General features: G+C 36.3%; 1 protein-coding gene across 11 annotated transcripts in view; it reads left to right on the forward strand.

The window, feature by feature from the left end:
• The window catches only part of LOC101890834 (dnaJ homolog subfamily B member 6), a 68,252-nt gene that overhangs the window by 10,628 nt on the left and 42,136 nt on the right, over positions 1-15,488 (forward strand). The window contains exon 1 of one of the 11 annotated variants that reach the window (XM_005183557.4): positions 10,373-10,460. The exons of the other annotated variants lie outside the window; for them this stretch is intronic. The gene's annotated coding sequence lies outside the window, so the exon portion shown is untranslated. Of the gene's footprint in view, positions 1-10,372; positions 10,461-15,488 lie in introns of those variants that run through there. 11 annotated transcript variants of the gene reach the window in all.

Consider the following 15,488-nt stretch of genomic DNA (forward strand, 5'->3'; position numbering starts at 1 on the left):
ATAGGAGGGGGCTATACCAAAATGTGGACCTATACAAACAATGGAGGGTATAAAAATATGGTTCGCTAATTTTTTTTCTTTCCAGGAGCTCTCTCGCTCGGAGGAGGTCTGATTGAAATATTTGTACTTTTCATTGAAAAATATAATATTTGTTAAAATGTTTTTTTTATAATAATTACATAATTACAAAAAAAAAAAAGAAAAACAAAAGGGAAATATGTCGTTATCAACTATTGTTAAAAATGGAAAAATAGCAGTTTGCGCAAAAATGTTTATTAAGTTACATAAGTCGTCTTGAGGATTTTGTAATTCTATCCATTAAAGATTTCAATATCAAAGTACGGTATAGTAAAGACTATAAATGTAACAATACAAGGTGCCCTGTTTCCAAAACCAAATTTTAGATCTCTATCTTGAATATTGCCAAAGACATAGAAGTGTAAAGATAGGACAAGACAGTGTAAAATATGGCAACCCTATGAAAAATACCTCTGTTGTTATGATATCGTAACAACATAGTTACCAATGTTAAGCAATTTAAACCGCTAAGGCAGAATGCAATTATTTGGGAAGGTATATGGAATAGAATTTTGAAACCAATATTTTGGTCTATCCAAACTTTTATCTGTCATTATTTCCTATAATTGTGTTTTTTTATTTTAACATGCCTCCGTCATGAGCTGTTATTCAAGGTAGCATAGCCACAAACCATTTGCTCAGAATGCATTTTGTCTAGTCTTTACCATTTTAGGTCTTTGATATTGCAAGCCTTTTCTAATTTTTTAAAGTATGCCAAGAATTTTAGTTAAGGTTAAAGTTGTTATTTCTCCCCAAAATTATTGGCAGTATTTCATTTAAAAATTTAAAAAACCTTTGGCGATTTTTTCTGTTAGCATTCCACAGCGACACAAACTAAAGTGTGTGTGAAAAAAAACTTAAGATTCCAGGGAAAGTAAGAATATCGGCAATACTAAAAATCGATTGGCATTCATGCAATAATAGTCTTGGAAGGGCTGTGGCCCCCAGGCCACTGACATATTTTCATGACACCATTGACAATGAGGCACATTTGTTCAGATCGCCGATTGCACTTTTGCCAGGAATAACTATACCCCAAATCATAAAAAAGAAATGAAAAAACGACACAGCCGGCGATTGGCCATCAGCGGGGCAACAACGTAGAAAGTGGTCAAAAAATGAATTTAAAAAAAAACGAACACACAAACACAAAGCCAGCCGATAAATTGAAAAATTTACGACTGCTTAGAGCATAACCAGGTGAACGAACATGCCACACTCCAAGTGCTTGTACGGTTGGCCTTTACTCGCGCCCCTGCTTTACAAGACAGCGATAGTACCCCGCATCATGCCGCCTAGTTAATGGCCAAGCAGCAAACAGCCAACAAAAAGGTATAACGTACGTTTTTTGTCTACGTCGATGTTGGCCCAGTCTCAACTTAAAACCTCATTTAACATCAGAGTCAATTGGAGTCATAGTATCGCCAGTTCGCAGCCAATTGCATCAGGCCATACATACATTTGTACATACAGACACACACAACCCTATACTACATGCAGTTGTCCAATTTTCCTTTTGAACACAAAGATGACTGTGCTGGCTTGCTACTCCCAGCGACTGGAACATACCACTGTCGTTGTTGTACGTACTCCGAACTTGTGAGCAATGCGCACGTGATAAATCGGTCGGGGTGTCGAGTATTCACTGTTATTAGCGGCACTTTGTCGACGACTAGCTCAGTTAGTTAAAAGAACGTTCGAACGAACGAAACAACAAACAGCCTTTAAAATGGCTGAACAATTTTTGGGTGTCAGCGGTTATGTCGTGGCATGAAAGGGGGGAGATCGATTCAATCACGGTTTGTCTGAAATGGCCAGACACATAGACGTTTTAATGAACAAATCATTTGGCTTAAAAGGCATTTGAATGCGGATGCATTAGAAACAAGTCATGCGTTCATCGGTACGTCGCACAATATGTCAGAGGTTTGAAATCACAAAAAGTACAGATTTGTGGAAAAATCAAAAACTATAACTTTCGAGAAACGTTTTTTTCACAAGACTAAGTACGAAATGGGCCACAAGTATTCCATGCACAGCGACACGATTTACAACATGCATTAGGAAATAAAGTACATCTTAAGTTCTTTTAGATAATCTGGCCAGAAAAAATTCCCATTACCACATAAAGTTGACCTGCATGTCACCCGAATAAGTAATTATTTGGCCTACAAATTACCTGAAAAATACATATTAGACTTAAATGCATGCATGCTCTTTTGACCCAGAATTTGAAACAGGGTGCCTAAGCTGGCGTAGTTCTAGTCCACAAAATTGGAATTTAGTGTAAATAAGTGCATATTACTTTACCATTCCGCTTGTAACATCTCGAATTATTCAAAGTAGACCCCATAATTCGTGATCAGTATTGGATTCTGGTCACAATATCTATGATAAATTAATGAAATTTGCATAGGTGCAGGTAGTACTTCTAAGATGTTTGTTATTTAAAATGAACTGTATCGGTCGGTGATTTTCGGTATTTATAAGAAGAATTTACTGTATTTCAATATTACGTTAACCGGCTATGTAAGTTCTCTCCTTTCAAAAATTTTCCATTATTTAGCATGGCTCCCCTTACTGAGATACCTCCTGCTATTCGGTTTTAGGCACAACTGAATCGGCAGTAATTTTGTATATTGTGTTCTCAATTGTAATACTGGTCTACGTTTCGAGCGGTATTGGTCGATTTATTGTATTGTGATCTCGGTCAGTATTTCTACTCGAAGATGTTGTTATTTGGTAATTTTAAATCTTAATGGTAGAACACATATTGGTAAAAATTGTTCAATGTAGGACAGGTTTTGACCAAGCAGCAAACAGCCAACAAAAATGGCCCCCATATAACGGAATAACTAACTATGGGTATTTTGGAGGCCATATGCAAATTTTTCAACTAAAAGGTTTGCTATTTTGTTGTTACGTTTGTCTGTTCGCGAAATTAATATTTATAGAGGGGATATTCTTAAGAAAATTAATCTACAAAGAATAACAACTTATTTGTCTCCAAGGAATAAATACTTGTCTCAAGGAACACGCCTTTGTTAATCAGTTTGTAATTTCACAGAATAAGCAGGAGATGTCGCATTGCCAAAGAAATTGGTAAATTTTAATCAACGTTAGAAATATTGCATATGCAGGGTGAGATGAAAAAACTGCAACCAACTTCAGACTGCTGTCATTACTAAGCCACTCGTCCGACAGCTGTTAAAATTATTCCAGTGACAGCTCTTATATTGTTTACAGGCGTACAAAAGCATTTTGGTGAGAATTCGTGACGGAATTCATGCGTGATAGTGTGATTTCTTAATATTTGGCTGGAAAACCACAAGTGGCTATTGTTAGAGCACTCCAGCATTTAAATGTGAATAAATATTTTGTGTCTCGTACCATCGCTCGTTACCGTGAGCGAGCTTACCCCATGTCCAGGAAGTGGACGGAAGAAAATAGCAACATCAGCAGAAATGGTTCGAAAACTAAAGAAGCGACTTGATCGAAACCCGCGTCGCAGTAGCCGAAAAATGGCTCGTGAGCTGAACATATCGCAATATTCCATTCGGCAAATATTGAAAAATGAGCTCGAGGTAAAGCCATTGAAATTCCTAAAAATGCAAGAACTTACACCCCAACAGAAAGAAAATAGACTCAAAAGAGCTTAAGAGTTGCTTCGCTTGGCCCAAAGTGGTGAACTGCCGAATTTGGTTTCCTCCGATGAAAAAAATTCGTTGTCCAGCAGTTTGTAAACAAACAAAATGATGGTGTTTACTTCCCAAAGAGGTCAGCGAAAAATGTGCACCTTCTGTTGACCACCAGAACTCAAGCGCCGGCCATGGTGATGGTTTGGGCAGCCATAACAGCCGATGGTCGCTCTCCGCTCGTATTAATCGATCTTGCCATTAGTATAAGGGCGTATTAAAGCCTTGGAGGGTGGAGTCTGGAGGGTGTATTAAAGCCTTGGGCACGCAAACAATTTGGCCGCAGACCTTGGACATTCCAACAGCACTCAGCACCATCGCATTCAGCACGCGCCACCCAATAATGGTTACAAAATGAGGCTCCTCTCTTCATTTTCAGCGCACAATGGCCACCAAAATCTTCGGATGCCAATCCGTTAGATTATTGTGTCTGGAGTAATTTGGAAAGCAAGGTTGGCACTAAACAATACCAACGTGTCGATCACCTTAAACAAGCGCTTCGCCGGAAATGGGACAATATTAAAAAAATGTAAAGATTATGGCGTTTGACTTTGTTGCAGTTTTTTTTTATCTTTTTTTTAAATGATCTAAAAATTGGAAACTATGTTCAGAATTTGGGTTTTCCCGCTTCCGCATCGGCAAACCTGGTTTTAGCTGCACAAAATGAATTCAGTGATATCATTTTTTTCAACATTCGTGTATTTTGGTTTTGTATTTGACCTCAGAATTGATTGGGGGATGTGTTGCTTTCATGTGCCAAGTAAATTCCGATGTTTCTATAACTTTTCATTATTGATCGAAATTTCAACTTCAGCAAAAGCAAACGATTAATTTGTAAACTTAATTTGAGTAGGGTCTCAATAGGACATCTGCAATTAATCATTTTCCATGCAGTTTCTGTACTGCCAACACCACGTTTGTCCGAAAATTGAAAAAATTGTATTACCAGAAATAATTTTGAAAAATAAGGCATATATATCTGAGCCGAGTCCCATAGGGCGGGCATCTAGTACAGATATTCGCTTCGTCGAGAAATATTGTTTCTGTTCAATATTCAAAAGTTGTTTTTATATTTTTTTAAAGCAAAAACATTAATATTGTAAAAATCTATTGTTCAGTTAAGCAGCATTTATATCGTATCATATGGTTCGTAAATGTTGACCCTGACCCCGGGTAACTCTTGCACACTAGATAAACGCTGAGCATAAAGAAAATATTACTGTGTTTTTTTTTTTTTTAATCAAATTGTACTTTTACCTTCGATACTATTTTCACACAGCTCCATTGCGAAAGCTTTAAATTTGATGCGATGGTTCGTGTATTAAAATATTTGATTTTCCCTTCTTGAACGGCCCACTGCCAATGTTTAAAAAAACACACCTTCCTAAATGTAGCCCCTTTGACAGCAAACTATTGAAACATGTTTGGTTGCAACTACGGCAAGTAATCGCATTTGAACGCAAGCTTTTTGCTATCAATATCAACTGATTCTTTCCTGCTTGTCCGTTGTAAACGATGCGCGTCTTATTCAGCTTTGATTTTGTGCGATTTCTGCTATTTGGATATGGTTTCTAACTCAACTCGAATCAAGTGTCTTGCTTGGTGTTTTTATTTCTTTTTTGGTTTGATTGGCTCATTTCACAGCAGAGTATTTTCGATTTGCTCCGGCCCTCTTCTCGTGTCTTTAACCATGCCCCCGCCACCACCCCCACGCATCCATTGCCATGCTTCTTATCTATCTGACTGTCAAATGAGTGACGTATAATTAACAAAATAACAAACGGGGAAAAGACTTCACTAAATGCGAGTGTTTTTTGATGTTGTGGGCTGCGTTCATGTGTAACGATTTGCCGACTTGATTCAATTTCTTTTCAAGTTCTCTTCGCATTGAAAGCCAAATTTACCTTTTTTCCTAGCCATTTTTTTCTTTGTTATTAAGCCGAAGTAAAACTGATCGCAAAGAAACCAGACGAGGGTCTATCAAACGGTCATTAGGCACTTCTCAATTCTGCGATTCATTCAACTGGCATGGCTAGGTGACTGGTCAGCGGATGGCTGGCTGGCTCGCTCGCTCGCTCGCTCGATGGCTGGCTAGCTGGCTGACACACAACTGGTATCTTATCTTCTGCTTGACTCATGTCTGGGCGTTTGTTGCTTATATTCCACTCGCTGTGGCAATTCGTGATTCGGCTATTATCGGTCGTATCGGCCGATTAAAGAGGGAGTGTGTTACTGTGCCACTACGAACTATTATCGGTGGAGCTGTAAATGTTACGCTGGTTGTTGTTGTTGTAGCAGTAATTGTTGTTATTTGTTCAAACTTGATTCATTGTTTTATTTAGAAGGAGAATCCAAAAAAGGGGGGTCGGAGCAGAAGACGAGGCCAGAGATAATTTTAGACACAACATAGAAGAAAAGATCATTGCTTGTCATTTATCGATTTCAAAGAAGAACGACAACTTTGTTGATTGCTTTGACAAATTCGCGGTTTTATTTATTGTCTTTGTTACATAAAAGTGTTTCGGTTTCCTGTTTCCATTTGAATTGGTTCAATAGCATGATTTTGAACATTTTTTATTTCCTCAAGTGTATAAATAAAAATATACCATATACCAATATGTTCGGGATTTCTCTTCTTCGATTGCATGGAAATGGCAATGTATAGGGTGATTTTTAGTTTTTCTTTAATTTTATTGAATAAAAGCAAAACATTTCGGAAATAGCATCAAATTTTAGAATAAGTTTAGATTTGTTCGAATTGGTCACCTTTGGCACGAATTATGGCATTCAAGAAACCGTCACACGATGATCGAATGTTACTCTGCGGTATTTTGGCCCATTCCCGGAGAAGCGCTTGCTTGAGGTGATCGACACTTTGGTATTTTTTAGTGCCACCTTGCTTTCCAAAATACTCCAGACACAATAGTCCAACGGATTGGTATCCGGAGATTTTAGTGGCCATTGTGCGCTGGAAATGAAGCGAGGAACCTCATTTTGTAACCCTTCTTGGTTGGCGCGTGCTGAGTGCGATGGTGCTGAGTCCTATTGGAATGTCCAAGGTCTGCGTCCAAAATGTTTGCGTGCTCAAGGCTTTAATACGCCCTCCAGATTATTTTTTCGGTAATATTCGGCATTTATTCTGATGCCACGGTTGATTAATACGAGCGGAGAACGACCATCGGCTGTTATGGCGGCCCACACCATCACCATGGCCGGCGCTTGAGTTCTGGTGGCCAACCGAAGATGCACACTTTCTGCTGACCTCTTCGGCAAGTAAACACGATCATTTTGTTTGTTTACAAACTACTGGACAACGAATGTTTTCTCATTGGAGAAAACCAAATTCGGCAGTGCACTACCTTCGGCCAAGCGAAGCAACTCTTTAGCACTTTAGAGTCTATTTTCTTTCTGTTGCGGTGTAAGTTTTTGCACTTTTTGGAATTTCAATGTCTTTACTTCGAGCTCATTTTTCAATATTTGCCGAATGGAATATTGCGATATGTTCAGCCCACGAGCCATTTTTCGGACACTGCGTGGGTTTCGATCAAGTCGCTTCTTTACTTTTCGAATTTCTGCTGATGTTGTTGTTTTTCCGTCCACTTCCTTGACGTCGGGCTACGCTACCAGTATCACGGTAACAAGCGATGGTATGAGACACAAAAGATTTATTCGCATTTAAATGCTGGAGTGGTCTACGATAGTCACTTGTGATTTTCCAGCCAAATATAAAGAAATGACAGCAGAAAAATAAAATGACAGCAGAAAACTAAAGAAGAAAAAAACACAAAAAAAATGTCTTATGATATTTTAAACTTTCAACATACAATTGAAATTCTATGCATTTGAGCCAGTCCGTAATGAATTTTTTAAGTTTTTACCCGAATGGGACCCTAAAATTAAATGTAATTCTACCACGAAAGGAAAATATATTTCCTCAAATCAAAAAGTTTTCCATAATAGTACAGTGTTGTAAATGAAATGTTTATATAAATGTGTGCACCGGGATGAAAACTTGCCAAGGTTTTTTAAAAAAAAATAAGGAACCAATGGATTCCCACGGGTGCAGCTGTTGGGACGGAGCATAAAGCATCAACTTCCAAGGTAATCAATATTGAAAATTAAACCTATAGAAGCACTTTCCACACTTGAAAGTGCGGTTATCGTAATTTCGAGACCCTTACCGTACTCCGATAGCAACAGTTTGGGATTTACATATTAATGGGAAAACTGCGGCGTATATCACTCAAGAACACTTATTGACTTTCTCAGAAATCGCATATTAATTTTAAGTTTAGAAATATTTGGACAGAGGGCTCCACAAGTAAGGGGTCTATTAAGTATATTTTGGCACCACTAACTACATGCAAAATCCGTCATTTAAACATGGGGTGGTCATAGGAAGTAAGAACTTACTAAACTGCCACTAAAATCCGATAAAAAAAATAATTTTTAGTTTTATGTGCCTGATAGAGGGGTTGAACTGGAAGTATTATTACCGTGCCTCATCGAATGTACGGTTTTAGAATCTTGGTCCCTTTCGACCAAATCCATTTCAGGACATTTGGAGTCGATCAAGGGGTATCCGTCCGTCTGTCTGTCTGGCTGGTGCTCACGATAACTCTCGAATGGAGTATCTGATTCGATCTAAACTTGATATACATCGCAATATAATGGTCAAACTTCGATCGAGTTCGGAGATGGGCAATATCGGGCCACGCCTTCTTGTACCTCCCCACAAAAGGTCAACATTTTCACAGAAAACGAATTACGGTATAGAACACGAGGGATCATCCAATTATGTGCAAACTTTGCAAGTCCCAATATTTGTAGTATTGCTATGTGAGGTGTGAAAAGCATCTGATTGCTCCAAAACTTCGCACATACCTACATTAATACTAATAACGATCAGGTGTGAAGGTGATAGATATCGGCTCACCCCTTCTGATATCTCCCCCGCAAATACTTATAACTATCATAACTTGCGAAACAAGTCAACGATTCTTTGCAAACTTGGTATACCTTAATATTTTTCTCAACCGAAGATCTGATCTGAATATGATTTATCGGCCAACCCCTTCTGGTAACTATCCCACAAAAGTTCAACATTTTGATTATTCGCATAAAATTTGATATAGATCCCGATTTGCTTTAAATTTTGCACATCCCAATATTTTTTATCAGTATAAGATGAAGTGGAATGCTTCGATCTACTATATCTTGTACCTCACGCATATTTCAATATATTCCAAAAATTATCATATAAAAAGAAGAAAGTAGTCGATATAGTTCAAATATGGTCAACAGTTTGAATAATCAAAGCGCAAGTCAAAATATTTATGTAAACAGAAGTTGACTGAGGGTATACATCTAACGGAAAATCCGTCTGATACTTTCTAACTTGTTTTTCTTTTTTTCAATCTTTGGCGACATTAGTCATTACTTGGTATTAGAAAAAAAGTTATTTTGCCTTGTAAATTTTATAGGAATAATTCATTAACTTTTAGCTTTTTATTATTCTTGGGACACTGGTAAATTTAGAGTCCGCAAAAAATAATAATGATAACAAATAACAAAAATAACAAATGCTTTAATTTTTTGAGAAATTTAATTTCGTTGTAACCGAGAGTGCAAATTAATAAAATGAATTAAATTTCGAGCAAAGATTTTGTCGAGATGTCCACTTTCAAATCAAATCTTTGGCAATTATTCCAGCTGTCAACAACAGTCTGACGTTGAATAAAGTATACTCAACAAGTAAAGAGGATGAAATCGGTCCGCTGACATATCATTCATTGACACAAGTATTGGGCTATGCTGTGTTCGAAGTAAGTCGGATACTAATTTAACATTTTACGAGTGTTATTATTATAATTCTTTGACATACATATTATTGTGGGTGGTACAAGAAAGAGTGGTCTGAAAATATAGGTCTCGAGCACTGCCTTTGCTCAAAATGCGATTTTGTTTTTTTGTTGCAAAATTTTGAACTTTTGCAGAGGAGCGGGCCGAGTTGGCACAACTTGATCTAAGCTTGATATAAACATGCTTGATCGACTCCAAAAGTTCTTTATATGAAAACGAACATTTTTGTCAGTTGAAAAAAACTTCCTAATTTCACGAGAAATTAAATCAAAGTTGAACTTCTCCGAGTTACGTATAAAAAATGGTGTGAAATGCCTTTCAAGTCTTATTAAAGCTCAGTGATAATATAGAGTTCCCCAATCTTGGATTGGGGTACCTATAATAAATTGAAGAACATTAGAGATATGTTATGCACTATTGAACTGTGCACTTGGGCGATCGGGCCTCATAATTTTTGTCTCCCCACCAACATTCTTTGTTCGCGGACTATCTGCGTATGTTTGTCCCATTGCGGAGCGTCATACAGAAACGTTCGTCATTGTTGTTATCGTTGTTTTTCTCATTTGTTATATCTTTGGCACATTTGTTGCTATTCTTAAGTGTATGTTTTTATGTAGTTTATAATTATGTTGCTTTTGTTGTCGCTGCTGTCGCAATTATAAGCAGCGACGACCACAACTATAATTTTTATCATTGAGTCATTCGCAATGTTGGTGTTGTTGCTCTTGTTTTTTTTCAAACAGGTTGTCGGCAATGTTGGTGGCGTTATTTCACGTTTCGGATATTTGCTGCCGTGGCTGTTTAAAAATTTATGGCGCTGGCCAGGTAAGATGGTTGCCAAACATCTTTCAGTAGAATACATAGGGGAAAAATCTTGCGTAGGAAATGAGAGCTACAGCATAGCGAGACACATGTTTTATACCCTACACCACATAGTGGTAAGGGTATTAGGTCTTTGTGCATTTGTTTGTAGAATGGAGAAGGAAGCGAGATAGTCCCATAATTCCTTTTAATGATCTGCATAGAATCACATTCTGAGTCGATTTATGCATGTCCGTCTGTCCATGTATTTTTGTAAACAAAGTACAGATCGCATCTATTACCTGTTCCAGATTAAAATTGAGATAATCGGTCAATATTTAGATATAGCCATACATATTTGTCCGATTTGTAATAACAGCCCAAACAGTATGCACATACGAGCAAATTAGACCTGAAATGAAGTATGCCAAATTTGATCGAAATCGGTTCAGATATAGAAATAGCTCCCATATGTAGTGTTCGTCCGATTTGTTATTTTTGTCCTCCACAGCCGGAAATATATCATACAACTCAGAAATACCTTCGGCAAATTTTATCGAGATCGGCTCAGATTTGGATATACTTCGTCCGATTTGCCTTTTATTGTGCACCAAAAGTGTAATATTGGCCCAAATGGAATGGAATTAAGCACTTACGAGCGAAGTGAGTTTAGAAACTAGTATGTCAAATTTGGTAAAGATCGGTTCAGGTTCAGATATAGCTATAGCTCCCACATATATAGTTCATTCGATTTGTTATATATGTTCCTCACAGCTTTAATATGCACTCCGTAACAACGATATTAAGGGAAATATACCAAGTACAACTGAGAAATACCTTGGCCAAATTTTATTGAGATCGTTTCAGATTTGGATATAGCTCCCATATTTATCTTTATCCGATTTCAAGTAAATTGTGCGCCAAATGGGTAATACATGCCCGAATTGAAGGATACAAATTATTCGGCATGGTTAGTCCTTTGGACTTTGAATTATTATAATTAAATCATAGCTCGTATGTTTTTATTCTCCCATAAAAACTTTTATTTGTTATGTGAAGCTGTAATAAATACGCAAGTGGTGTAGGGTATCATGAGCCCTGAACAAAACTTATAATACACATGTAATAAAATTAAGAGATAGGATGGATTTGCAGATGCAGCTGTAGATTACTAATTAACTTACAAAGACAATTGGATTCGAGAGATATAGTTTACTTGAAAAAAAATTTTAATTTTTTTTTTTTGGTACTCAATAAGAATCCCTAAAGCCATTCCCTGCTCAAGTCTGATCTCTTCATATTGCCAAAAACCAGACAGTTCTAACGATGTTCATTGATGTTTTAAAAGAATGACGGTAAATAGCAAATTCCGTTTTAAATGCAGTAAAAAAACTTCAACCAAAACTTGACCTCGCTGCAGACCAAAAAAAAAAAAAAAACAAAAAACAATTCTAAAATTCATAATTTTCCATTCACAAACATATTCAATTGATTGATTGATGGAAGTTATAGCGAATTTTAAGCACTGCAACAGGTAGAAGGTGAAATGTAATTAAATGTCCAAATACACCCAACTAGATTGGGCCAAATACACCCTTTACCTTTATTCAGCTCTTTCTCTCTCTCTCTCTCTCTCTCTCTCTCTCTCTCTCTCTCTCTCTCTCTTTGTAATGTAGATTGTTTCCGTGCAGATTGATTAATGTATATCCATCGATTTGGTTTCATTGAACATAATGCTTAATAATTCCACAATATTTGGCAACCCTATAATGTAGATGATTAATTTTTTTATGTTTGAAAGCGTTGCTATTTCTCAAGGTAACATCATTTTGCCGATTTTTTGTATTTTTGTATTTTTCCTAGAGTTGCCGGGGGATAAACAGAAACATTAGCCAAAGCAAGAATGATGAATAAATATAAAAATACAACAACAATTTCAGAATTTTCGATTTTTGATTATGTAGGAAGGCGCAAATGACTGTGGCGCACAGTGTTCCCCGACCGATAAACAAACGAAAACTGCTGCCACCATAAAATATCATTGATTTCAAAAAAAAAAAAAAGTTGATCACAATAACTTTTGTATGCTCCTCTTAGATTGATAAAAATTAAATTTTTGGTAGAAACAACAAAAATAATTTGTGACACTGTGCGGCAAACACATTATAAAAAGAAAGCGTTGGATGTCTATATTTTAAAACAAATTATTTGTTTTTTTTTTTTTAATTTGCACACCACCAATTCTTGTTTTTTTAAAGAATAATTTTTTTAACTCTGACAAATCTTAAATCCAGAATGACATGTTTGTTTTTAAGTACCATTCAAGTTATAATTCCAATATTGAAACATTCGGTGGATTTGCAATTACCCATGTCCAAAAACTGACAAACCAAGATGTAACATCAAGGTAGAGATGTAAACGATGCAAGTGATGTGAATTATTAAAAAAAGAATAGACAAAAACAAAAATACCATAAAAAATATTCGTAGCGGACTAGAATTTAATATTTAATAGAAAGAATGTTAAAAGAATATTATAAAAAGACATTTTCAACCGAATTAGTCGTTATTTGGCTCTCCAGTTCCAACCATTCAAAAAATCTCATTGCCAATTATGTTTTTTAAGTACAGGGCGAGATAAAAATAACTGCAACAAAGTTAAGAGCCATATTTTTACATTTTTTTTTTTTAAATTTTATTGAATGAAAGCAAAAAATGTCGGAAATAGCATCACATTTTAGAATAAGTTTCGATTTGTTCGAATTGTTCACCTTTGGCACGAATTATGGCCTTCAAACAGCCAATGAAACCGTCACACGCTGTCCGAATGTTGCTCTGCGGTATTTTGGCCTATTCCCGGCGAAGCGCTTGCTTGAGGTGATCGATACTTTAGTAATTTTTAGTGCCAACCTTGCTTTCCAAATTACTCCAGACTCAATATTCCAACGGATTGGTATCCGGAGATTTTGGTGGCCATTGTGCGCTGGAAATGAAGCGATGACCATTCTTGGGTGGCGCGTGCTGAGTGCTGTTGGAATGTCCAAGGTCTGCGGCCAAATTGTTTGCGTGTCCAAGGCTTTAATACACCCTCCAGAATATTTCCGCGATAATATTCGGGACTTATTCCGATGCCACGATCGATTAATACGAGTGGAGTGCGACATTGAAATATGATCTCTTTTACTATTTATTTTTTTTTTTTACTTTAAATGAATTAAAATGTTAAGTTTTTTTTTTTATTTTTAAATTACTTACATTGTGTACTAATAAGATGTAAAAAAAACATTTTTTTGTAAATTTAGATTTTTTGGAAGTTGTAAGAAAAATAATTTTTTGTTAGCTGTACGAGTTTCGCTTGCAGATACTGTATGTCTTTGGCTGCAATTTGAATTAGACTGAAACGTTCTGTTCCACATTCAACACATATCTTAACAAATGTAATCTGAGAATATGTTAGATCTGCGAATGTACAGTAGACAATAGCTATTACGAATTCACTGGCTCAAATTCGAAGATGTGACACTTCCTTCACATTTGTCTGTGAATACAGAGCAGAAAGGCCAACAACGAATGTCACTAGACCGAGCGTTGCAAAAGCTAGATGAGCCAGCCGACACCAGCAGCTGCATTCATAATTGCAATTTGTTAAAGTAGTTGCCACCACAACTTCGTCGTCTTTAAAGATTAGGGAACTGCCGACTGGAGTGTTGTTGACCATTTGCTGGTAGTCCAACGACCGTTTGTCACTGCTAGCCAGCCACCATATAAAATATTAGAACGAAACTGTATTCTTAGTGGGCCACACATTTTATGCTGTCAACGTATTGCTTGACATGGACAAGCCATAAAAATGAGCCCGTCTTTTAGTCGTCGTGAATCACAGACATAGCCAGAAATAGCTTTTGAAGTCATTTCGGTGGGTAGCGCAACAGAAAAAAAATATTTTAAAGGGAAAATGTACAAAATCGAATATTAAACAGTTCTTAATTTACCAAACATTACATTATATAATCTCAACGCTTGTAATATGTGGAATAAGATTTAAATTGTCTTAAAATTTCGCATATCCCAATATTTCTAACAACTCCAGGTCTGGTATGTAGATGGGATAGGTCGGATAACTCCTTCTGGTACCTCCCCCACAATGGGTCAAAATTTTAAATACTTAACACAAGATTCATAACACAAGATTTGAATACAAAGGATCAAAATTTGTAACAATTATAACTGTTGTAAAATGTGAAATATGAGTCCGATTGTCTTCAAATTTCGCACATCTTAATATTTTCACTAAAACATAAAACTTGAAATAAGCACCAGAATTTTTTTAAACTCGGCACACCGCAATATTTTTATCAACGCAAGATCTGATGTGGAGATGGTACTGGTAATAATGTATAAATTTCACGCATCCCAATATTTTTACTAACTCAAGATCTGGTGTGAAGATGACAAAGGGTGACAATACATACATACATACATCTCTTATAACATGTGAAACAAGTCAACGATTCTTTTCAAAATTGGTATAACTAAATATTTCTCTCAGCCAGAGATCTGATGTGAATATGGAATTTATCGTCCCACACCTTCTCGTACTGCCCCATAAAACTTTAACATTTTCATTGACAATTACTATAAACTTTAACATTTCCATTAACAATTACTATATAAAAATAATTGCTCGACTTTCTTTCTTCAAAACTACCCCCATAAAGGGTCTACAGTTTGAATCACATGAATCATAAATTAAACGGATAGTGTCTGAGGGTATACATCTGTCGACCAAACCGACTGACAATTTTTAAATTGTTTATAATGTGCAGCTATCCGATGTAATTTAATTCTTGTGGCACAATGCCACAACTGGTGTACTTAGTACTTTTGAGTATCATTGTTACAGAATATTCAAACGATGTGCATTTTATCGTTAATGAAGTACGAATATAAAATTAATAGTCTTCAGCATTGAACTTTTCGAGACAAAATCAAACAACTTTATTTGCCGTTATTAACTTTCTCGTGTGTTTCTGAAAAGCTTTTGACGAATGT

This window comes from Musca domestica, unplaced genomic scaffold, assembly GCF_030504385.1.
Source record: "Musca domestica strain aabys unplaced genomic scaffold, Musca_domestica.polishedcontigs.V.1.1 31, whole genome shotgun sequence".
Classification (NCBI taxonomy): Eukaryota; Metazoa; Arthropoda; class Insecta; order Diptera; family Muscidae; genus Musca; species Musca domestica.